General features: G+C 34.5%; 1 long non-coding RNA gene across 1 annotated transcript in view; it reads left to right on the top strand.

Annotated features, from left to right (window-relative positions):
- Positions 1-2,149: 2,149 nt before the first annotated feature.
- Positions 2,150-25,514, top strand: part of LOC130454579 (uncharacterized) — a 36,357-nt gene continuing 12,992 nt past the window's right edge. The window contains exons 1-2 of the long non-coding RNA XR_008912251.1: positions 2,150-2,342; positions 12,051-12,168. This is a non-coding gene — a long non-coding RNA (uncharacterized LOC130454579). The remainder of the gene's footprint in view (positions 2,343-12,050; positions 12,169-25,514) is intronic.

Genomic DNA, 25,514 nt, shown 5'->3' with positions numbered 1-25,514 from the left:
AAGGAGTTCAAGAACCAAGTAAGAAAACTAGAAGAAAAATAGGAAGAAAAGTGGGGAAAAGAAATGAAAGTAATACAAAAAGAAAATAACAGATTAAAAGACAAAATTCCCCAAATGGAAAAAGAGGCATAGAAATCAAATGAAGTAATAAGTAAATTGGAGACCAGAATTGACCTGCTGCAAGCCATGAAAAGGAGGATAGACCAAAGTGAAAAGGAAAATCAAAAGATGATAGCTGAAAATCAGTCTTAAAAGACTAGAATTGGACAAATAGAAGCTAATAATCTCATGAGACAGCAAAAATTAATAAAGTAAAATCAAAAAAATAAAAAAATAGAAGGAAACATGAAATATCTCATTGAAAAGACAACTGACCTGGAAAACAGACCCAGGAGAGACAATTTGAGAATTATTGGACTACCTGAAAGCCTGGAACAAAAAAGAAAGCCTGGGCATCATATTACAAGAAATTATTTAAGAAAACTTCCCTGAAAGACATTGGACAAATCCATAGATCACACACACACACACACACACACACACACACACATTAAATCTCCAAAAGACAACACAAAGGAGTGTTTTAGCCAAATTCAAATGCTTCCAAGCCATGGAGAAAATACTGTCAGAAAGAAACAATTCAGATATCAAGTAGCCACAGTCAGGAAGCTTCCTCAATAAAGGCTTGGAATATGATATTTAGGAAGGCAAGATAACTTGTCTACAACAAATCATCTACCCATCAAAACTGACTATATGCTTTCAGGGAAAAGTATGGGCATTTTATAAAATAGATTTCCAAACATTCCTAAGGACAAGACCAGAACTAAAGGGAAAATTTGATGTTCAGATACAAAATTCAAGAGTACCATAAAAAGGTAAACAAGAAAGTGGGAAAATATAGTTCAAGTTTGACTAGATAATTTTTAAAGTCCATTCCAACTCAAAGATTCAGTGATTCATTCATTTTATTTATTTTTCTTTTAAAGAATTGACAGACTTGGTGATATAGAGAACACTCATAATATTGTGTGCTGTGTACAGCAAGTTCCCATAATCATTTCATAGGATAGAAAGCCTAAATAAGCTGCTAACCTAGAAAAAAATAGTTTACAACTGCAAAACTGCTAACTTTTTACAGGAGTTATGGTCTCTGTGAAGGCCAAATATTGTTTAGAATTCTAGTATAACTAAGTAGGTTAATACTTCTTAACCTAAATAAATAATAGCAGTCAGGCCAGGTATGAAATTTTCAGCTGAAAGAACTACAGGGAACAATTAAAATTAAGCCTACAGACTACAAAATGCAAAATAATACTTAAAATGCAGATTTTCTGGATAATTAAGCACACTGCAAAATAAAATTGACTGAGTAATCTATAATCATGCCCTGGGATTAATAATACAAAAGGCTGAATGAAGTACATGGTTTGACTTAATAAAAAAATGTTTTTAGAGTTTAAAATAGCAAACTTATTTGAATGTTCTAAAAATAATTAAACATTTACTTGCTGTGATTCTTTATGACTCGTTCACCTCAGCCAAACTGGAAAAGAGCTGAATTCATATCATCATTCCTTTGGTTAGCTCGTGGCACAGAAAATCACTCCATTTTAAATTCACCAATGGTGCATGGATGCTTTCCCAAATTTAGCTTAAGCTTGTAACTTTTAGATATTTATTCCTTTTCTTATTACATATATATGTATATGTATATGTAAATGAATGAATTTACCACATCATACAAAATTTACTTCTAATGTTGGACTTCTGCTCTCTCCCATTTGAATGTAAGCTCCTTGTGAGTAGTTATTTTTTCATTCTTTACATTTATTTGATTGCTAAAGCCTTAGCACAATGCTTGACACATAGATTCTTGTGAGAGTGATTGGTTTATAAATTCATATCAGAACTTGCTAACTGGAATATTTTTTATGTGGGTGGAGGGAAACTTGGAGGAATAGGCAAACATATTCCATTCATTTTTTAACATCAGCATGATTTCTACTGGGGTGACTCTCATACCTGGCTTTTCAGCCCTGATCTCTCTACCTCAAACTCTAAACCTGTGGGCATTGACAGTTAACTTCTGCATTTTTCAGGGGTTCCCTTATTTACAAAAAAAAAATTTATTTGTAGCTTGGCATTTAAAGCTGTACATTATTGTTATGCAAGTCTCTAATGTTTTATCCACCTCCACCCCCACCCAAATTTCTTCTAGACAAATCATTATATTTCATCCCATAAATATATTCTACATTTTTCATCTTTACACGAAGGCAATACATAGAAGACAGTGGTGACCAGGGAAGGCTATTTTGGACTCAGAAATCACAGAGAAGGTGAGTGGAACCATTTTTTGCATCCTTTCTTCTATTATATCCCTACCATCATAGAAGGAAGTAGCAGAGGCATAGATTTCACCTTGATATATTGAAAAATTTCTTGACACAACTGTCCCAAAATAGAATCTGATATCTTAGAAATTTGTGGGCTCCACATCACTAGAGGCTCTCAGGCAAAAAAGCAGATAATTGATTGTCAGAGATGTAGAAGGGATTCTTGGTGGGACACACTTTAAATTCAATGTTCTCTGAAGATTTTTTCCCTTGTTAAAATTATGTGATTTATACTTCTTTTCTTATACTTTTATATTCTTTTTTCTACTGCAGTGATTGATATGCATACTAGAACTCTTCTATTCATTTATAGCTCTGTAATGGTAGAGATCATATCTTTTTTCATCTTCCTATTCCTTCAGTTGAATTAACTTAATTCAACTATAAAAATTAAAATTATATCTTAATAATAGAATATTATATTTAGGAGGTTTATTAAATGATCATTAGAAGTCAAGGAATAAATAGGATACAAAATAAAAACCATTTACCTATAACTGGTTAGCCATTTTCAAAATCCCCAGCACCACCATCACTACTGACTGCATGCCAAAGGAAGAGGCAGGCAGGACTGCCCACTGGATATTTATTCCCTGTCTACAGGAAGTATGTAACAACTGGAAGTCAGTGAGCTCCTGGGAAATGTAGGTTTTTTTAGCATAACAGATTTTTCAATTATACACAACTCAGCAAACACTTATTAAGCATAACACTATTTGTCATCATGGAGGTAGGTGCTAAGAAATAAGAGATTAAAAATACATAGGCCCTGCCCTCAAAGAGCTTCTAATAGGTAAGTTAGAACAGGTACACAGAGGTAGCTGATGGTACAGTGGAAAGGATTTTTTGACCTGGAATCAGAAAAACACATATTCAAATATAGCCTTAGATACCCTCTAGTTGTATGGCCTTGGGTAAGTCATTTCACCTCTGGCTACCTCACTTTCTTCATTTGTAATGTAGAGATAAATATAGACTTTATTATATAAATGGATATTTTGAACCCTAAACTTCATTCCCTAGAAGGCCTTTGTATTTCCCAGAATAACCCTATAATCTCTCCTGTGTCTTCACATTGGCAAGATAATGTTGTTGGTATTTAACTGGCAGTAATGCCACCCACATCCTCTTTTCTTGCATGATGTAGCAAGTATGGTGGTAAGATAAGCATGAGGATTTTAAATGGGCTAATCAGCCATGGGCACATATCCTCTTTATTCCTTGATTTCTAATAATCCTTAATAAACCTCATAAAATATAATATTTTATTATTAGAGATATAATTTTAATTTTAACAGTGACTGTATGAATCTATAGAGGTGATTGCCATCAGGCCCCAATTTTGGTTTTTTAAATGGGCAGGATGGGCATGTTATATTCATATTTACAGGAAATTGTGATGCCCTGCCCACACTACTTTACTCCCCCACTCCTAACCATCCCACCCCTTCCCCTTCTCTTACCTACCCCATTGAAAATGGAGCAAGAAGCCTAGAAACAGGAACACCAGATAATTCAGGTAGAAGTTTATTTCTGTAAAGGGAAGTACCCACTTTTAATAAAAATGGGGACATGATCTCAATAAGACACCATAAACATTTGAACCCTGAATATTTAAAAAAATTTAAGGAAGACCTTCCCTCATTTGGGGAAGAAGCAATATTAATTATTAAACAATTGGAGAACATATTCAAAACTTTTGACCCCACTTGAATGGATGTTGAAAATTTATTAGAAAAAATTTCTGACAAACAGAGAGAAAAATGAAGTCATCCCTCTGGCTAATCAGAAGCGAGGTAGGGGAGCAAATTATTGGCCAACTGAAGATCCACACTGGAACCCCAATGTTGAACTAGATTACACAAAACTAAACCAGGCCAGAGAAGCATTATTGACAGCCATGAGAGCTTGCTCTGATAGACCTGATTCATAGTCAAAATTTGAAAGAAACCAACCAGAAATTTATGAGACTCCCTCCCAGTTTATGGACAGACTTATTGATGTAGGAAATACATATATGGACTTTGATTTGTCCAGAGAAAGGAACATTAGACAAATACATAGACAATTTGTTGAGAATTGTTGTTCAGTGGTAAAAGACTACATTAAAACTAGCTGTCCCTCTGGAAACTACTGAAGGTGTTTGAGCAGATGAGCAACCTCATCAGACCAATGCATTCCAAAGCTGATTTTGGCAGTTCTGTAAAGGAGAGTTTGGAAAGGTGAGAGATAAGTAACAGTTAGTCCAAGCAAAAGGTAATAAGTACTTGATCTAGGATTACTTAATGGTGAGGTAGAGTGGAAGTGAGAGATGTTAAAGATATTTTTGAAATAAAATTAATAGAACCTAGGAACTGATTGCATATAGGTGGTGAAGGAAAGCAGAGTCAAAGAACTCTTGGATTTTTCAAATGTTTGTGCTACCAACACAAATGGGTATCCACTTCTAGACTTATTAAGTTTGAGATGTTGATGGGATTTTTATATTGGGGATGTTTAAAAAGCAATTAGAGATATTGTATTGAAGCTCAGGGGAGAGTTTGGGACACTTAATAAATGATAATTGATTTGTATGAAACCCCTTTGGGGAGAAAATGAAGGAATTTTTAATTGATAGATGGTTAGGTATCTTTGGTAGTCCTAAAAGGAAAATGAGCAATTCACACAAATTCATGGGTTGTAATTGATTTATAATTTTGTTGTTTCTGAGTTATTTTTTTCACATTTTAACTTTTAGCCTTTTTCCCTAAAGAAAAAAATGGGTCTTACCAGTACATTTCTGATACTGGTACATACCAGTACAAATAGACTAGTATATTATTATTTGCTTTATGGTATGTTTCATCTCTATACCAGATGATTTGCCACTTGAGGATGATTCCATCCTGAGGCCACCTTACAGAGTTTGTGCCTCATTGCCCTCTTTCAGATCTACTTCACATCTATACCTTGACCTCACAGGTACCCTCCTTATTATCCCTTTCTCCACCCCAGTTTGCCATTCCCCTTTTATGTGTTGTCTTCACCAAAAGAATATAATCTTTTAGAGAGTAGGGACTTTGTGTTTTCTTGTTTTTGTATCTCCAGAGCTGGGCACAATGTCTGGTACATAGTAGGTGCTTTATAAATATTCTACTCATTTATCCTACTTTTGTAAAAATGAAAAGGAGATAATTTTTTTTCAAATGTCATAATCAACTAACAGAATTATACATGCAGAAAATACTCAAATGAATCTTTATAGAACCTATCTATACTTATTTTTCCTTGTGAATATTCTCTGTGTTCTCTGATAAATCCGTTACAGAGGTTGATAAAGTATTCCAGGAGTTATTTTCTCCTAACTTAAGGATAACCTAGAAATGCCCTTGAGTTTAAGAGGATAAGCCACACAGCTTGGTACTCCTTGGATCCATGTGTCCTCATCTTTCACTTGGCTCTTTTATTCCATTACTCTGTTCTGTTTCCTCTCCCTTCCCTTTCCCTTCTAACTCATGCCTTGAGAACTATAATTGTATCAGCACTAATAATGCCTCAGTAAAGAGTGCATCAGTGGAATGTGCTATTGCTCTATTTATCATCTGTAACTTCTTAGAACAAAACTAAAAACAGCATTCATCTCTGCCATCATATTCTATCTGCATTATCTTTCTCTTTTAGAATATAAGCTCCTAGAGTGAAGAGACTACCAATTGTATGGGTATCACTACTTCATTACCTAATGCTTAGCAATCAGGGAGCACTTAATAAATGCTATTTATTAATTCATTTATTCATTAGGTGTTCACTGAACATCTCTTGCTCTTGTCATGAGTCCAACCTATCTTCTTTTTTTGATCATCTTTTCATATTATGACACATTTGACTAGTGTTTGAAGTTCTGTTTTGTTTTATTTTATTACCTGGTCACGCTCAATTCTTTAGAGACCATAGTGTTATTTTTATTTTAAAAAGATAGGCCTTTGTTTATGACAGATTTTTGAGTCTTTAAGTCATTAAGGGAACTTTATAGTTTTCCATCTATGCATACACACAATATGTATATATTATGTGTACTTTATACATACATATATATACACTTTATATATATATATGCATGATATGTATATAGATGTACACATGTCATTTGTATATATTCATATACATATCCCCATTGAACAAGTAGGGACTAAACTAAACAGGAAAATAAGGGGGGTCAGTTGCTTTGGAAAATTGCAAAGTTCCTTTAATGCTATATAATATGTTTTATATGATTTAAATATATCAAGTATATATTCACATGTTTGTATTTGTATATATATATATATATATATATATATATATATATACAGATACACAAATATAAACATTAGTGAATCAAAACTATTGATTAGAGGTTTCAAATACTTGGATTGCCATACTTGGGGAATACAGCTTGCCCTTTCAAATCTGATTAAATATAATTGGGAAATATTTAACAAAATGAATAAAAATACATTAGAACATGGATAATGTTAATACATGAACTTCTAAGTCAATAAGGAGCTGGCAGAGATCCTTAGATACAGTTTAGTGAGCCTTTCTATGTCATTTTTGAAGGCAGTGTTCTAAATCACCCATCCAATTTGTATGTCACATGGAGTATAAGTAGTCTTTATACACTTGGTTTTTTTGTGCATGGATTTTCAGTCAAATTCTTTTAGTTTGATAGAAACCTTCATCATAAGGATTAGCAATGATTGGGACTTGATACAACTAGAAAGTTATCATCAACCAAAAAGGAACAACTAAAAGGTCTCAGCATCGATAGGGAAGTCCTTTTTAATTTGGACTCTGAATACCTTTAGTGATTATTTTGGTTGTTATATCTTGTGTTAGAGACAAGTCTACATTGGTCTATCTTAGAAAAGTTGGTATGTGACCTACATTTTGTAAGGGGGGAAAAAAAGGCTAATTTTATAAAAATGTTGGACTGGATTATATTTAAAATAGGGCCACCAGGAATTTAATTTATTCCAAAGAGATTTATTTATAATTTATTTACAAAATATAGAAAGAGTAAGGTAAGAAAATCAGAGAGAGGATAGGGTAAGATATCCTATTAAGCACTAAGTAATTTACTCCCAGCCCCTGGCTCAATCCAGGCAGGGATAGTTAGTTTTGGCCGGTATTAGCAAAGCTGAGGATCTGGGGAAAACACTCTCAAGAGGCTAGTTTCTCCTGAGGCTAGTTTCTTCAGAAAATATCCAGGAAAGGAGTCAGCCTTTTCACTCACCACGTGTCAGTCCAAAAGGAAGAGGTTTAAGAATAGCCTCACCCTCACAGGAAATTGTAAATTCCTTTTAAAGACATTTTCTTTTCTGTCACTTCCTGTGCCTTCCTCCACTTTTTACATGAACAAATCATAGTCTAAAGCCTTCCTTAGGACTGCCCAGGAGGCAGTCAGTCAATTCTGATTCTTCACCCACTATTGCACACGTAGGTCACAGACCAGACCTCTCCCATTAAATGATTAAATGGGATGTTTACACTTTTGGTGATTAAATCTAAAAATGGGCAGGGGTTACAATTTAATCTTCACAATCAGGGGAGAGTTAAATTTAATCTTCACAATTTCCACCTCTGTTTGGTTGATCACAGATCCCTTGGGTTCATCCTGTACTCCTCTTAAAAGTGAAAATCTTCCACTTTGTTAACTACTAGTCTAAATCTTAAAACACACACAAACACAAACACATACATTCAAAGAAATTGTTATGATTTAGCTCGCCCCGTGTAGGATTTTCATTCTGAACCTTCAAAAGTAAAATCTTAAGATTCAGTCAGTTACCTACAACATCTTTAAGGGTACAAGGCTTGGAAACATACAACTGAGAAATTCACTCCTCAATTATATTATATACTCTCAGACTGTGCTACATTAAAAAAAAATGGAGGGAAATAGTTAACACACTTTTATATAGGACAATCTTTCATAGTTGTGAATGGTTGAGTTTTTTAATCAATCTTCAATATTTATATCCTTAGGTACTTTTGCCTTTCCAAATAAGTCACAGTTGCATCTTCCTTAGGACTTGTGTTATCTTTCTTATAGATTCTCCCAGTTTCTAAATAAGTAGTGTCACCTGTTATCACCATTTTAACCAAAAAATCGTGGGGAAAATATCATTTTATCTTGGCTTCTATTTCCATACTAAATCCCTTCCCTCGACCTGCAAACCTAGATGGCATGAGAAAGTGTAAATGGTGCATGTCAGTGTTAACTGCTCTGTCATAACAATCTGTGGCATGAATGCTGATCAAGGAGGAAGGGATGTGGAGAACCACCATTTCAGATATTACTTGAATTCAGAGTGTATGATGTGCATAAAATACAACCTAGATTTGGTGGTAACTTTTGAACAATTAAAATTTGGGGTGACTTGTTTGTTTAATGAAAATATACTGGCAAATGGAATATATTTCACAGTATCAGAAAGGTAGCTTAATTGCAGCTGAGTACATGGCTTTAGCAAATTCTGTAATTCCTTTTAAAGATCTCAGGGGTATCTTTCCTTGGGCTGCCTGGGGGCTTATCGGCATAGCTCCATTAACATTATAATGGGAAACAAGGAACAAAAGTCTTGAAACTTCACCCCTATGAGTCCAACCTTTGTTTAATTAAATGTATTGAGCCAAGCACATAAGCCCTATAGGTGCAAACATCTTGACATCATAGTCATCTCATGGGGAAGACATTTATTCTCATAAGTGTTGTGACATTTATATGCTTTGTATAGCTTAAAAGGGTATGCATAAAATTGGAGGACTTGTAAAACATTGATTCACTAGGCTGGTACAATGCCTGACAGAGGAAACCTTTAGAACTAGATTGGAGAGGTTCAGCCCCCAGCATTGAGCTTTTGTTTATATTTGGTATTTATTTACTAAGACCATAGCAGCCCTACTTTAAAAAAAAAAAAATCACCCACTGCTTTTTGGAGGAAAAGGATGGATAGGAGAAAAAATATCATTATTGAGCTTATAATTCAAATATTTTCTTGACAGCAGAAACCTGAATATTTTGCTAGTTAATTAAGGCAGAACAAGGCAATCATGTTTTTTTTGGTTGCTCATCATTTTAAAAGGAAAGCAAAGAACATAGAAGTATTGCTGCCTCTGTGTATAATTTTCTTTTATTAATATAAAAAAGTTGAAGAGTATTGTACCTTCATTAAAGAATTTACATATTCATTGTAAGTAGCCAAAATGTCTGAATTTGCATTTTTGTTCCACATTTTTAAAAGTTTATTAATAGGGTTTGTTTCTAGATATCTCAGACCCTCCCTTCCTTCTCTATACCACAGAAGGCATCATCCAGCAGACATACATAAATACACACAACCACATACATATACACACACATATAGTATCTTTTATGTTTCCATTTTTTTCAGTTCATTCTTTGGAGGTGAACATTCACAAGTTATTCTTCCAATATTAAATCTGTAGCTCTATATAATGTTCTCTTGGTTTTACCTGTTTCATTCTTTATTATCTCATGTAGTTCTTTTCAAGTTTTTTTTAATTCACCTCTTCATTTCTTACAACACAGTGGTATTCTATCACAACCATGCACCATGGTTTGTTTAGCCATTCCCCAACTGATAAACATCTCTGATTTCCAATTCTTTGCCATCACAAAAAGAGGTGATATAAATATTTAAGCTTCTTTTCCTTTTCTCCTGATTCCCTTGGGAAAGAGATTCCACAATGCTGCTTCTGGATCTAAGGATATACATTGTTTTATAACTCTCAGTATATATATTCCAAATTGCTTTCCAAAATGGTTGGATCAGTTCACAGCTCCACCAACAGTGCATTAGTTTCTCTATTTTTCTACTTCCCCTCCAACATTTGTCAAATTTCCCCAATCTGATGGTTGTGAGATTATACTTTAGGATTGTTTGAATTTTAATATCTCTAATCAGTAGTGATTTAGAGCATTTTTGCATATACCTACTTAGGGCTTTGATTTCTTTATTCAAAAACTGTATGTTCAACTCTTTTGCTCTCTTTAGCGTTTGAGGGATTGTAGTTATTCTTATAAATTTGGCAACATTTTCTCTGGCCACATTTGTTTTATTCATACAAACTCTGCAATTTAATGTATTCAAAATTATTGATTTTATATCTCACAATGCGCCATCTCTTGTTGTCATAAATTCCTCTCTTATTTCTTAATCTGATACTTATGTTTCCTATTCTCTCATTTGCTTATGATATCTCATTTTGTATTTAAATCATGTATCCATTTTTATCTTATCATAGTGAATGGCAGATATATTAGTCTATAACTAGATATTTGACAAACTACTTATCAGTTATCCCAGCAATTTTTTTACCAAATAGTGATTTGTTACCCCAATAGTCTAGATCTATACTGTTGTCAAATGCAAAGTTACTGTAATTTTTTACTATTATTTTCTGTATGTATGTTTTCTTTTCCATTGTTCTGTCTTTCTATTTCTTAGCTGGTTCCAGATAATTTTGATAATTGCTGCTTCATGGTTCTTATAGTCCTCCTTCTTTTATTTTTTTTATTACTTATTTTGGTATTCTTGATCCTTTGTAATTTCAAATGAATTCTGGTATTATTTGTTCTAGCTCACTAAGATAACTTTTTGCTAGTTTGATTCGAATACCATTGAATAAGTAGATTAGTTTAGTTAAGATTGTCATTTTGATTATATTTGTGATGACCATCCATGAACAATTAGTATTTCTCTAATTTTTTATATCTGACTTTATTTTTGTAAAAACTATTTTTATAAATATGTTCATGTAGTTCCTAGGTTTGTTTTGGTAGACATACCCCCGTGTATTTTAATCTGTCTCTGGTTATTTTAAATGGAATATCTCTATCTCTTCTTGCAGGACTTTGTTAGTAATGTATAAAATGGTGATGATTGGAGATACATTGTGGAAAAATGAAGTAGTAGGGCATGAAGTTTCCTCATCCTCCCAATACCCCCTACAAACAACAAAAAATAACTCCACCAAACAAGTGCTAAAAGCAGCAAAAACAGGAGTTAGAAGTGAAGATAAGCAACTAAAGTGGAAAGTTTCAGACTTCCCTGACCTTAGTGCCACTTTCTCAGTCCCTTGGATCGGAAACATTGAAAACAGAATGAAGTCAGCAAAGTTGCTCCTGAGGGCAGGACCAGCAACCTCACCTTGTTTGCTGAGCTGAGAGCTTACATCAAAGGGATGTTGCTGGAAACAGTAGGTGAAGGGCTCTGACAGTTTTGGCTAAGGAGAGCCCCATCCCCACTGGTCAACAGCTGGAGATTGAGGGAGTATCGTAACAGAGTCCACAGCAGCCAGAATCTAAGGGAAAGATCTCAAGCCTTTGCTGCTGACAAACTTGAGGAATAAGGACTGAATGCCTACTTTATCTCAGACTTATTTGTACTGGGAATTTATCACTAGCATAGTTGATACCTATAAAAGGAGATTGTTGAAGAAAGCAAGCCTTAGAACAGGTCAGCCTAAATGGAACTCAGGAGAGGTGATAAGAAGTGTCCATTCCCTTTTCATAGTGGGAATTCTAGACTTTGTCTTCAAAGATTACACAGTACAAAGAAATAGCCAAAAAGAAGACTTTCTTGTTTTTTCTTGGTATGCTTCCAGGCTGATTCATTCTCTAATCTTCACTTGGATTGACTGAGGAGTTGGAGGAAGTCTGGAGAGAGAACTGAACTTGGTACTTGTCACCTGGGGAATTGGATCTAATGGCAGTTCTTGAAATGTAAGAGCTACTGGTTAAAATATTGTTTTATTTTTGGTTGGCTCAATTGCACAACTGTTTAAGATGTTTAATAAAAGTTTTATAAACTTAAAAAAATGTTCAGAGAAAAAGGAGGCAAAGGGAAGAAGATAAGGGAGACACTGGAATAGAATAAAGGAGGAACTAAGCAAAGCAAAGCCCCTTAAGGGACTGAGGGACTAAGAGAAGTAAGAGTAGCTTAAGATAAAGGAAGGCAAAGGGATAAGAATTGGAAAGAATTCTGAAAAAGGAGTATATATCAAGACATAGGGAGATAAGATGAGGGAATAAGGGAGAGACTTGGGATAAGATAAGGGAGGGAATATTAGAAGAAAACCCATATGAGGAAATACAAATGTATAGTATGGGGGATTGCCCAGGACATCTACAGAGTCAAAATAGGGGACTCTTAAGGAGTCACAAGAACAAAAGACTGGAACGTTATCAAAGCAGGGATAATGAACATTTATTGTAAGCAGCACACAAGATTTAAAGCTCTTCTTGAGAGAAACAATCTATCTTCCCCAATCCTCCCAGAATGTGAACAGGGGAGTTAACCTGTTCTCAGGATTTCTTGGAACTGTTTATGCAGCCTTGAACTGAGATTTCTATGTTTTGGTGTACTCAGCAGAAATAGTATGTCACAAACACTTGGGAAGAGGAACTCTATTCCCATGAGGTCATGGAAGGTTCACTGCAGGGGATAAGGTAGGGACTTTTGGAAAGACTAACAGAATAAGAACAGAAAAGTAAGGGGGAGGAGGGATAATGGAGGGACCCTTAGAAAACTGGCCCAATTTTGAAGAAGGAGAGCAAAGGAACGGGATAAGGGAAGATTTCTAAGAATGGGTTAGAATTGAGATAACAGACAAAATAAATTGGACATGTTAGGAGGGATACAGCAAGAAGAAAGAAAGAGAAGGACAAAAAGGAAAAACTAAATAGAGGGAAATACACAGCTAATTATTATTACATTGAATATGAATGGGATGAATTCATCCATAAAATGAAAACAACACAGTGGATCAAAACCCCTAAACCAACAATATGTTGTATACAAGAAACACACATAAAATTGAGAAATATATAGAGTAAAAATAAAGGGCTGGAGCAGAATATATTGTGCCTAAGCTAATACAAAGAAAGAAGGGATAGCAATCATGATCTCTGAAAAAGTCAAAGCCAAAATAGATATAATCAAAAGAGATAAACAGGGAAAATATATTATGTTGTAATATACCATAGATAATGAAGTATTATCAATTTTAAATCTATGTGCATCAAATGTCATAGTATTCACATTTTAAAGGAAAAATTAAATGAGTTATATACAAAGATAGATAATAAAACAAAAATAGTGGGGACTTTTAATCTCCCAATGCAGAACTAGGTAAATCTAGCCAAAAATTTTTTTTTCATGTCCAGGGGATAAATACAACCTCAAATACATTAAATATAACGGATTTCTGGAAAGAAATTAATGAAAACACAAGAGTATATTTTCTTCTCAGCTGTACATGGCACCTTTACAAAAATTAGGGCACAAAAATATTGTACTTAACTATAATGAAGCAGAAATATTAAATGTAACTTTCTCAGAACATAATGCAATAAAATATTATGTAATATAAAAATGTAAATAAAAACTAAAAATGGTGACTAAATAACTTAATCTTCAAGAATGAGTGGGTTAAAGAAAAAAATATTGAAACAATAAATAATTTCATTAAAAAAGAATAATATAAGTCAAAATACCAAAATCTACTGAATACAGCAAAAGCAGTAATTACAGGAAAAATTATATCTCTAAGTGCTTTTATTAACAAAATTGAGAAAGAAAAGATCAATGAATTGTGAATATAATTAAAAACAAAGCAACTAAAAAAGCACAAACTAAAAATTCCCAACCAAGTTAGAAATCCTAATTTCAATTAATTAATTCAATTAATTTAGACTTTTTCTATGGTTACATGATTCATGTTCTTTCCCTCACCTCCTCCCTCATTCCTCCCAAAGCCAACAAGCAATTCCACCGGGTTTTACATGTATCATTAATCAAGACCTATTTCCATATTATTAACATTGGCACTAGGGTGATCATTTAGAATCTATATCCCCAATCATATCCCCATCAAACCATGTGCTAATTCATATGTTTTGCATTTGAGTTTCTGCTCCCACAATTCTTTCCCTGGATGTGGATAGCATTCTTTCTCATAAGCCCCTCAGAATTGTGCTGGATCATTGCCTTGCTGCTAGTAGAGAAGTCCATTATGGTCAATTGTGCCACAGTGTATCAGTTTCTGTGTACAACATTCTCTTGGTTCTGCTCCTTTCGCTCTACATCAATTCCTGGAGATCATTCCAAGAAATCCTAAAAATTAAAGGTTAAATAAATAAAATTGAATATAAGACAACCATTGAATTAATACATCAGTCTAGGAGTTGGTTTTATGTAAAAAAAAATTCAGTAAAATTGATTAGCCATTGATTTATTTAATTAAAAAGAGAAGAAAACCAAATCATTAAATTAAATGAAAAGGGTGAATTTTCCACTAATAAAGATGAAATTAAAGCCAGTTTTAGGAGTTATTTTGCTCAATTATATGAAAAAATTACAATTAGAGAGAATTAGAAGAGAAAATAATGCCTTCCTGCTGGGGACATCTACGGAGTCAAAATAGGGGAATCTCAGGAGTCGCAAGAATGAAAGACTGGAACATTATCAAAGCAGGGATAATGAACATTTATTGTAAGCAGCACACAAGATTTAAAGCTCTTCTCAAGAGAAATAATCTATCCTCCCCAATTCTCCCCAGAATGTGAACAGGGGAGTTAACCTGTTCTCAGGATTTCTTGGAACTGTTTATGCAGCCTTGAACTGAGATTTCTATGTTTTGGCATACTCAGTAGCAATAGTATGTCACAAACACCTGGGAAGAGAAACTCTATTCCCATGAGCTCATGGAAGGTTCACTACAATTCCCCCTTTTTGTTTATACCATCTAATTCTCTTTGGTACAGGATCCCATTAATAGTTTTTTGCATTACAGCAAAACTAGTAATTAAAGCTTTTAGTAAACAAGGCAAGCATAAGCAGATAAACAAAATCACAAGTGCACCAACTACAAGAAGAGTAATATCATGAAATAAGGAGGAAAACAATCCTTTTCTAGTTACAATCCAATTATACAAAGAATCTGCACCCTCCAGGAAAAATAAGAATATAATAATAAAACACTTTTTACACAGATAAAGTCAGATCTAAATAATTGGAGAAATATTAATTGTTCATGGATGGGCAGACCTAATCTAACAAAGATTTCAATCCTGACTAAACTAATGTTCTTCTGCAATGCCATCCCAATTACATTACAAAAAAAAAAAATTTTTTTGACTTAGAAAAAATAATGGATTGAAAAATCCATTATTTTTCCATCCAAAATTCCAATCCAAAATAATGGATTGACTTAGAAAAAATAATTGGATGTATTAAAAAATAAGAATATTAAGAATTTGGAAACAAAAAGGTAAAATAACAAGGTATAATAGTTTCAGATTTTAAATTGTAACATAAAGCAATAGTTATCAAAATTATCTGACAGTGGCTAAGAAATAGAAAGGTAGATAGTGGAACAGACCTGACATAAAACAAGCAGGTGTAAAAGATTATAGTACTTTTGTATTTGACAAAATCATATATCTAGGTTTTTCAGATAAGAAATCACTGGTTCACAGTTGCTGGGATGACTGAAAACTACTTTGGCAGAAACTAGTTTAAACCAATATCTTACATGATTTACTAAGATAAGATCAAAATGGATACATGTTTTAGACATAAAAGAAGATACCTTAAGTAAATTAGAAGAACAAAGAACATACTATCTATCAGATTTATGAATAGCAGAGAAATTTATGAGTCAACAAGAGATGGCGAGTATTGTGAAATGTAAAATGGATGATTTTGAGTACATTAAAATGAAAAGTTTTGTATAAATAAAACAAATGCTGTCAACATTAGAAGGAAAGCAGAAAAGTGGGAACATGGAGGTCTCATGTCTAAAATATATAGAGAACTTTCTCAGATTTATAAAGGTAAGAGCTATCCTCCAGTTGATAAATGGGCAAAATATAGGAAGACAATTTCTAGATGAAGAATCAAAGCCATATATAGATTTATGAAAAAAATGGTCTAAATCACTATTGATTAGAGAAATGCAAAATGAAAAAACTCAGTGATATTACCACACACACATCACACTGGCTAAAATGACAAAAGGGCAAGTGGACAAGAGTTGGAGCTGTGGAAAAAGAGTGACACTAATACAATGTTGGATGAGCTGTGAGCTGATCCAGCCATTTTGGAGACCAATTTGGAATTGAACTCAAGAGAGTTATAAAAATATGTATAGCCTTCTATCTAGCAATACCATTGCTGTGTCTGTTTCCCAGGGAGATCAGGGAAAGAGGGGGAAAAAAACCATATGCTTCAAAATATTTGTCATAGCTGATTTTAGAATGGCAGGGAATTGGAAACTGGGGTCTGCCTATCAACTGGGGAATGGCCAAACAAATTATGGTATGTGATTGTGATGGAATACTACTTTGGCATAGGAAATGAACAGACTGATTTGCAAAAACCTTGGAATAAATTACACAAAATAATGCACAGTGATATGAGTAGAACCAGGAGAACATTATACATGGTCACAAAATTAAGGCTGGAAGAATAAACTGTGAATGTTACCTATGGTGAACAGAAAGGGGGACATGAAAGGCTTAAATTACATGTTGGTGTCCTTGAAGGTATTTTCTATTATGTGAGGAGAATGGGATGGAGATTTATTATGCATAAATAAAGAAAAATAAGTTAAACATATAGGAGATTTGTGATTTCATTTGTATACTTTATTCTTTTTCTTTGTTATGGAAATGTTTATTTTGTAAAATTGGAATAAAAATGCTAATGATTTAATGTGGATTTATCTTATATTCTGCTACTTTCCTGAAATTATTGATAGTTTGAGCTAAATTTTGGTTGAATCTCTTAAGATTTTCCAAATATCTTTATTATATTGTCTGCAAAAGGGAGTTTTTTATCCCATTTTTGTTTATTTGTAATAAAAACAACTTACTAATAGATATTGGTTGTTACTTTATTTCCAATAATTTTCCTACTCATTGTAGAATAATTTTCTTTGAAAACTTTATCCACCAATTTCTAATGGCTTGATTTTTGAGATAAAAGTTTGTATTAGGTCTGAAAATAATTGGAACTCAATTTTGGTTGAAATATCCTTCTTAGGATATGATGGTACCAGCCTTTGACCTTTCAGAATATTTAATGAATTATATTATAATTTTTTATGTTGCAGCTGGGTGGCAAAGTTTTAGAGTGTCAGTTAGAAAGTCAAGTTAGAAAGGACTGAGTTCTAATCATACCTCTGAAACATACTAGCTGTGTGACAATGAACAAATTACATCACCTCTTAGACTGTTTCAGCCTGTATAAAATTAGAATAGTCATATAGTATATACCTCACAGGACTGTTAGGAGGATAAAATGAGATTAAATAATTTTAAGTCCTTTGTAAACCTTAAATCATTACATAAATGCTAGCTACTATTGTGTATCTGTACCTTTGACCTTTCACTACTTATAAAATTAGTCTTCTTGGTGTCCTTCTTAATTTCTTGCCTATAATATGTGTTTATTAAGTTTTTTGTTCAATGAATGCACACTGAAGTAGGAAAAAAATGGAAGATGAATAAAAATAGCATAGTAAGATGCTTGTTCAATTGTGACCAGCTCTTTATGACCCCATGGATCATGATGTCTATGATGTTTTCTTGGCAAAGAAATTGGAGCTGGTTAGCATTTCCTTCTCTAGGGTATTATGACAACAAGAGGTTAAGTAACTTGCCCAGGGTCACACAACCAGTGTGTGTGACTGAATTTGAACTCAGGTCTTTCTGACCCCAGGCCCAGTACTTTAACCATTGAGTTATCTAGCTACCTCTACTAGGATACTTTGAGCATTCTAGAAAGGAGTCTGCCTATGGGAATGCCTCGCAATAAGGGTTTAATAAATACACTGGACAATGAATTGAATTGGCATGGATTTATGTACTTAAAACAATAGTGTTGGGGTGACATCACACTGGAATTAAGAAGGTTGAGAAAGGTATCCTGTAAAAGATAGATTTTTAGATGGGATTTAGAGGAAGCCAGGAGGTGGAGTTGTCATGACTGAAAGGAGTCCAGGCATAGCTACATCTGACCCAGATCACCAGTGGTGGAGTTGGAGAGAATAATACGAACACTGTAGTCCCATCTGTGTCCCAGGCACTTAACAAAATACAAATTGTTTATCTTAATGAAGCCTTTATCTTCTCTGATGAAATGAGACAGATCATTGAAACTCAATATGAACGACACAGTTTTGTTTTGTTTTTTTAGTTTTAACAGTTATTGTGACATTTTTCCAAGCAAAAAGAAGTGTGATTTTTTAAAATGTCCTGTCCAGAGGAAGTATCTGCTTTAATTTACAGCATACATAACTCGGACTTCTGAGAATTTTTAACCTGCATTTGTTTATAACAAATTCTCATGTTATTTATTGCTTATTATATTCTTCCTTGCCCCTCGTAACCTCTATTTCTAATTTTATGTTCTCTTTAATTTCTTGATTTGCTTTTAGATCTACTAAGAAGGAATATTGCTTTTTTATTATCATGCATGTCATACTGTAAACTATAAATAATCTTTTGTTTAAATTATAACTTTATTCCTTTTTGTTAATTCATAATGTGGCTCTTAAAAGATGTCAAGATAATTTTCCTTTATACTGATAGTAATTATAAGAACCAAAAGAAGATGATTAAATGTAATTTAGAACATGTTTATAAATAACTTTTAAAAACAAGACCTCTAAAACTCCATTTGGCCTTTGATATTTGTACTGTTTTTAACCATATTTATTATGTTAGTCTGAATATTTCCTTCTCCAATCTCTTACCCAATATATGGTTTGTTTAAACTCTGAATATAAATAGTAATCACAGTGTCACAGGCACACATATTTGTCTCATGAGCTTCTTCTATTCAATGTTGCTTCAGTCGTGATAAAGAATTTGTGTTATGTTCTGGAATCTTGGGAAAACTGGCAAAAACCTCACACCGAGTTGATATTATGTAGTTCTATTTCATGGACGTACTCCATCAAACATTATATATTTGGCCAACTGAACTGCCATCCCAGATTCAGAGAAACAAAGCTACATGAATAATTGCAGCTCACAAAGCCAGCTTGGTGTAAGCAACTGACCAGTTTCGAGGGGTTTGTAGATGTCAGAGATTCTTCATTTTTTAACTAAAATTAAATGGAGGAAGCTGAGGCCTTTTATAAATGCACCAACATGCAGGCTAAGAAGGTCTCAGGTACCTTTTGGCCCAGGCCTCATCTGATCCTGATGCCTTTCAGGCTAGGCACTCCTTTTCCTCCTCCCAGCTTCACGCCCCTTCTCTCCATCTCCTGCTCTGGAAGTAGCAATAAAAACATGTCCTTTGTTTGGTGCAGTGACTGCCACATTATAAACCTTTAATAAATGCTTACTTCTATACTCATTTCATTAAGGGGAATAAAAGCATGCCAGAATCTTTTGTTTCATTGCAAGCTTTTCAATTTATTTTAAGAAAAATAGATATAAGGTACAAAAATCAACTGTCATGAAGTTGAAAGGCCAATTGCCTAAATTATTTTCACCAGGTGGCATTTTTATATTTGAATATATAGCATCCTGAATAGACAGGCTAAACTGTTTGCCTTTTGTCTAGGTTAGAAGATGCCAGTAGGAGCTAGGGAATCATATTAAAAAAAATTTTTAAAGCCAAATGATTAAGATTTATACAAAATAGTCTATGTCAAGAGCAAGTCAGTTTAGGTCATATTTTAAAAGTTATTAATACTTTGTATTATTGAAGGTGGAAAAAAGGTCACTTAAATCTTCATTTTTTTGTTTTTGTTTTTTATTTTTCTGTTTGTCAGTTTTTATGAAGTGGTACTTTCCATTTCATTCAATTGATATTGGGAAAATCTTGGAACTACCAGTGTGAAAACATCAGTGGTGAAAGGAAAATATGGTAGCTGGGGGAGTACTTTACTTGACATCAGAAGACCTAGGTCCCTTTCATCCCTACAATTTGCTATCTGTCTCCTAAGCTCTCTGTTGCTTAGTTTAATTATCTGTGAAATGAAGATACTAATAATATATATGCTCTCTACAGAGTGGCTCTAAGCAAGTTGCTATATAAGTGTGAATTACTATCAAATATAATCCATAATAAAATTTACATTTTTAATCAGAAAAACAATCAGTACCTTAAACATGTTGTTTTGGCCACATTTTGGGGTTAAAATTATATGAAGAGCATGAATTTCAGGAGGATAAAAAAAGGAAACTACACTAATAAAAATGGAAAAATATTAAGGGTGTCAGAGCAAATTTCATACAGGAATGTGGAGATTTAAGTGTAAATTCTGGCAACTGGATTGGCAAGTTTATGAGCACATTTACACATAGGAAGTGCAAAACAAAAGGATGACTTCAAGAATTTCGGATAGTATCCAACTTTAGTTTTATATGAAGAAGAGTGAAAGTCGGATTTTACTAAATGATTTTCTAGAAAAGAAGAAAGGTTAATGTTTTATGTAATGATAATTTGCTGAATGGTAATAATTGGTCTTAAGGAAGCTGTTACTTATAAACAGATGAGTGAGGAAAGGTGACTGTCTCACTCTCTACTCCTGGACTGATAACAGAAGACATATCTATGGAAAATGGGGATCCCCAGGGATGGGTAAGTTGAAGGAAGGTCTTCCCTATTGGATGATGGTGGGGTACTCCCCAAATACCTAAGCAGGGATCCCCAGGAAGACAAGCCCTGGGTGGAGCCTGAACAGGGATGACTAATCAGTAGCCTCAGGGAATTAACTTCCTCAATGCTCCTTGAACAAAATCCCTTTCTTCCAATCTGACTTCTGTTTAATAAGACTTTATTAAGCTCAAGGTATCTGGAAGAGGGAGAATGGTTTGAGGTTAATAGGTGTCCCTACCTTTAAACCCTTCAAGGTCCTTCTTTCTAGATGCTTTAGGGCAAACCAGAAATTCTCCTCCCTTATCCAGCTACTTTATAAGCTACCTAAAATATTAAGGGATCAAGGCAAGAGTAAGGCAGGTGCTATAAGGCTGGTGGGGGTGAGGTGGTGGCTCAGAGTCCATGGAGTCTGAGACCCCTCAGGTCTGATGGGACCGAAGTCTCCCTTCTGATGTTACTAGAGGTATCAGGTTATTGTAAAACTCTTTTGAGAAGTCCCAAGGCTATTTCTCTTGGCTATCTCTCTGCTGGCTCTTGAAAGATCTCAGGCAAGGCAAGAAGCCTCCTCTCACCTCCAGATCTAGTCTCAAAAGCCCCTTCTTCCTCTCAGGACTCCCCCAGGTCCCCATTCTTTTCCCATGCTCCTCTGCTTCCAATCGTTTTTGCCTGTCAATCAAGTCTTCTTCAACATTCCATCCTCAACCTTGCATCCTGCTCTAACAATTATTAGATTACTTCCTTTTTGGTGGGCTTTTATCAGACAAATGATTTTTTTTAAGTGCCTTAAAATTTTTTTTTACATTTCAATACAATAACTTAATACTCACTTTCTCACATTTTCCAATCCTTGGCTCTCTCTCTTCCTCTGCCCTCTCTGAGAAGGCAGGCAATATAATATGGATTATATATATTATCATACCATTCATAATTCCATGATTGCTGTGTTGTAAAAAAAGACTCAGATTACCTAAACTAGAGAAAAGTTCATGGAGGAAATTAAGTAAAGAATGGTGTGTTTCAATTTGAATGTTTACTCCTGTTCCTTTTATGGCTAAACATATTGTTTTGTTGTCATATCTCTTGGAGTTGTCCTGGATCCTGGCTTTGCCAGTAATAAATAAGTCATTAAATGATGACTCTATTGCAAATATTAATAATAATGGAAATAGATTTTGAATATATATGTATAACCCACTGGAATTGCTTGTTAGGGAGGGGGAAGGGAAGAAGGGAGGGAAAGAACATGAATCATGTAACCATGGAAAAATATTCTAAATAATAAATTAATTTAAAAAATAAAAAATAATAGCTAAGGCATTCACAGTTCACCATCATACGTTATTCTTGTTACTGTGTATGATGTTCCCTTGGTTCTGCTCACTTAGCTTTGCATCACTTCATATATAAGTCCAGGTTTTTCTGATCATCTTGATATTATTGAAGGGAAGGTGATGAACCCCTGAGATGACTGTTTAAAGGTCGGTCAGAATGTGTTGATGATCTAAGCCCCCAAGGGTATTAACTTCCTGCCCAGACAGAGAGCTGAAGGCTGCCCTCTGTCCTTGATCAATAAGGTGAATGCACAGGCAAAGCAGAGGTCTATACCAGATTTGGGCACACCACCAGAGTGGAGAATGAGGGGTGATTAGGGAGTATTGTGAAACCTAATCCTCCTGGGAGACCCTCTGATAAAACCCCCAGCTGAAGGAAAATCAATGACATCTGAACCAGGACTTTGCTTTACCTGCTTCTGATAGAGATCTTCCTCCCAGACTAAAACTCCACCCACCAATATTTTCTTTCTTCTTTAAGATATGACTGCTGCTGAATAAACAAACATTATTTATTTGGAAAAGGATAACTGATGGGATTAGGGAAGAGGTCCAAAAGGAGTTCCCTATGCTAAAACACAGATTGAGGATGGGTCCTTTTGGCTTAGGCCAACAGCTGAAAAGACCAGCCTGGAAGCTTTCTCTGTCTTCTGGATTCCCCAATGCTGACTATCTCAATCTAATCTTAAAGTGACAACAAATGTCTTCAAGTATAGCTGACACAAAGGGAGACTTTCTGTCTTCAGGACTGACTCAGGCAGCTGAATGTCCAGTCAGTCCACAAAGGTCTTGACAAGGCAGAGAAAAAGGATCAATTCACAGTCAATGTGGGCTTCAGATACAATTGGGAAATTCTCAGGAAAATGGTGGGTTTCAAATCCTGAGCTGAGAAAGGAAGCTGCTTTCAGTCCAAGGTTTGGAACTGAACTCTCCTTCTGCTGGGTGTTTTCCCAGCAGTCCCTGTCCCCAACATCCTAACTGCCCTGTCTGTCACTCTTGCTTTTCCATCATTCCATTTTAACTCTGGGTAAAATCTTCCCTCTCAATATCATTTCTTATGCTACAATGATATTCTGTTACAAGCTTATATCAAGTGATATAAGCTAAGTGATAGACATCCCTTCATTTCCAGTTCTTTGTAACTACCCCCCCCCCAAAAAAACTGCTCTATTTTGGTATAGGTAGGTTCTTTTCTTCTATCTTTAATCTTTGAGATATGGACCTAGTATTGCTATTGCTGGCCCTTTAGGCCTGGTTCCAGATTGCTCTCCAGAATGGTGGTATGAGTTTGAAGCTGCAGCAGCAGTGTTTTAGGGTCTCAATTTTTCCTTATCTCCTCTAACATTTATCATTTTCCCTTTTCATAATAATAGCCAATCAGATGGTTATGAGGAGGTACCTCAGAGTTGTTTTAATTTGTATTTCTCTAATTTATAATGATATGGTACATTTTTTTCATATGACAAAAGATAGTTTTAATTTCTTCACTTGAGAACTGCCTATTTAAGTGCTTTAACGATTTGCCAATTGGGGAATGCTTTGCATTCCTACGGATTTGACTCAGTTTGTACATTTAAATTTTTTGAGAAATGAAACCTTTGTCAGAGACTTAGCATAATGAGTTTTTTTCCCTTGTTTGTTTTGAGATAGATTTCTATGATTTTTGAGTGTAGATGTTCTTCCTACATTGTGCCAATTTTGATGAAAGTAGGGTTTAAATATTGTTCACTCTGGCTCCCCCAAGCCATATCTTATCTTTCACTGTATTGATTCTTGCATGCCCCCTCATGTGAGATAATTTACTTAAAATTTTCTTTCCTTTTGTGTTTTCTCAGCATATTCTTGATTTTTAAATATCCATCATATTCAACTTATTCATATTCAACTTCCCTGCTATCTATATATTATCCTATTCATTGTCCTAATTGTGATAAAATTCTTAATATCTTCAGTAGTTTTAAGTATCCTAAGGACTTTAGGCATTTTGGGTACTTTAAGTATTGTAGATTTCTTAAGAATTTTGTATTTTAAGTGATCTAGCTAATGCTTTTCCATTCAAGGAATTTAATCAGTTTAATCCCATTGATTTCTTCCCCTTGATTACTTTTAAGTATGTTAAGTATGTTACATTTTCTCTTGTACTATAAACATCTTAACCCCACTGATTTCTTATAGGGTTTTTTTTTTTCTGTTTACCTTTTATGCTTCTTTTGAGTGTTGAATTTGAACATTGAATTTACCTTTAAGCCTCTGGCCATTGTTAGGAATGCCCAGAATTCCTCTATTTCATTAAATGCCCATTTCTTCTCCTAGAATAGTATGCTCAGTTTGCTGGGTAGGTGATTTTTGGCCATAGACCTTGCAGAATATCATATTCCATATCATATGATCCTTTAATGTTATAGTTTCTAGATTCTATGTAATCCTGATTGTGATTCCACAATATTTGAGTACTTTCCCTGGCCTTTCCCCACACCCACTTATAGTATTTTTCTTCTTAACTTGAGAGTTTTGGAATTTGGCTATAACAGTCCTGGGATTTTAAAATTTTGCATTTGTTTTGTATTAAAAAAATTAAAAAGGGAAGGGAGTAGTCCACTACTCAAGACCAAAAGGTCTCCCCTTGATCTGTTCACTCACACTCACCTTGGGGAACAGATAACTTTTAATGTCAACTCAACCAGGTAATACAAAAGGAATAATGGGCAGGGAAGAATGGGAAAAGGAATGTGGGAAAAGGGGGTCCCTGTCTCTATCTAAACCCTTTCCCCTCCCTCCTTGAATTTGGGGAAGAACTCAGGCCTTGGCAGCCTGAGTCAGGTTGACTCACCCCTGGGCAACAGGAGCTGAGGTAAAGTCAGCTCAGGTTTCTCTTCGGAAAGTCCCTTCAATTGGGAAGTTTTCGGGGGAAGAATTTCCAGTCACCAGCAGGAAAAGTGTGTAACCCTTAGGAGAAAGTTGTTTTTTCCACCTTCTCTCTTCTGGTTCTCAAGACCCAGAGACCCCCTGCTCTCTCCGCCAGAGGCTTCTCCTCCTTCCAGATTCCCCTCCTGGGGCCCTTCCCTCGTCGAGGTGCTCAATTTCACATACTCTTTACTCTGTCACTTTTTCTCTAGTGC

This window comes from Monodelphis domestica, chromosome 5 (genome assembly GCF_027887165.1).
Source record: "Monodelphis domestica isolate mMonDom1 chromosome 5, mMonDom1.pri, whole genome shotgun sequence".
In the NCBI taxonomy this organism is placed as follows: domain Eukaryota; kingdom Metazoa; phylum Chordata; class Mammalia; order Didelphimorphia; family Didelphidae; genus Monodelphis; species Monodelphis domestica.
The sequence above is the reverse complement of the archived record's forward strand: the minus strand, read 5'-3'. Positions and strand labels throughout refer to the sequence as shown.